The 1,383-nt window shown below is 44.8% G+C and overlaps 1 protein-coding gene across 3 annotated transcripts in view; it reads left to right on the plus strand.

The window, feature by feature from the left end:
* The window catches only part of FAM102B (family with sequence similarity 102 member B), a 33,291-nt gene that overhangs the window by 8,977 nt on the left and 22,931 nt on the right, over positions 1 to 1,383 (plus strand). The window lies entirely within an intron of this gene.

Genomic DNA, 1,383 nt, shown 5'->3' on the forward strand with positions numbered 1-1,383 from the left:
TCGCTGCTTGAAGTCTTGGCACTTTAAAATAAACACTGAGGCTTTTAAACCCTGAAGAACAGGGGAGGTGAATCCCTGAGTGGGTGAGGGTTGTCCCGGGGAAACCGGTCGCTTGTGCCGTAACGCCGGGAGCTGTAAAGCCTGCTGACCGTGCGGGTAACGGGAGGGGAGAAGTTTCTTGCCACCAAGTCTGAAGTCAGAGCTGTCCCCTGTGAAGCCAGTCGTGAGACCTTTAGTTTTACTCTGTTGGACATGGGCGCTGTTTCATTCTGGGGATATTTACATGGAGAGCTAACAAACAGCTTCACGGAGAAGTGCTGTCTTCTTTCCTGTACGTGTTCAGGTCAGACGCGTTACCGATGTTCGCGCTTAATTCTGCAGTGCAAGTGCAGCAGCAGGCAGGTGTCTTTCCTCTTTTCTCTTCTTTTGTGCCTCAGCAATAGAGCTGTCATCTGCTGGGATGGTGGCTTCCCAGTCTGCTGGCGGCGATGGGTAAACAGTGCAAGGAGGTTAATTTTTTTTTCCAGGTACCAGGCAGAGGCAGAACCGTGTCAATAGGAAGGGGGTGCTGTGGCCTCCGTCTGGGGGGGAGGAGACTGCCCTCCCTTGCGCTTGTTCATGCTGTAGGGGTTATTGTGTTACTCCAATGTTATTACAGAAAGGATCTACTGAAAAACATTTCACAGGATTCTGGGAGCAGTAACAAATCTATGAATGTTCAGTTATTTTCTTATTAAAATACTGCTGTTACAGAGCTTGCTAAATTATCCGATGTAATTAGTAATTGGTTCTGTAAACAGAATTAATCAAGGAGAATACAGAGCATAAGAATGGAATTTTGGTGTACACCCTCCTTGTTTAACCATTCCTTTATACTAGCATGTGTAACTGAAGATTAATTTTTCCTCTGTACGGTTGGAGGGTCTTCAGCTCGGTGTTCTGTTCTCATTTCACGTGTGCCTTTTTTTCTTCAATGTTTTTCTTGCAAGCGACTTTTTCATGAGTAATAGATAATGATGATACTTAGGATTATCGGCACAGCTTCTGGACAGTGTCTCTATTCTGAAAGAGTTGATTTCAGCTGAGCTGATGTTTTTGATACATCGTTGTGATTCGGGATCGAAGCCTTCTTCGCCTTGCCTATTTATGATGCTAAAGCTAAAAGCTTGACAGCATATGTGTGTATCCTTGTGAATATGAACAGTGTCTTAGAGTAAAACACGCGTGATAGGAGGCAGCATGTCTGTGTAGGGAGTGTCGGTGGAAGCGTGGCAATGTAAAAAATTGTGTTGGAGTCAAAGAAACTTTGAAATTCTTCTTCTTTTTCTCGGGGTATGGCAATAAATAAGAACAGCAGTGAAAGGTGTGCTGGTGTATCCGAGT

The sequence above is a fragment of the Egretta garzetta genome, unplaced genomic scaffold (genome assembly GCF_000687185.1).
Source record: "Egretta garzetta isolate BGI_Z169 unplaced genomic scaffold, ASM68718v1 scaffold655, whole genome shotgun sequence".
In the NCBI taxonomy this organism is placed as follows: Eukaryota; Metazoa; Chordata; class Aves; order Pelecaniformes; family Ardeidae; genus Egretta; species Egretta garzetta.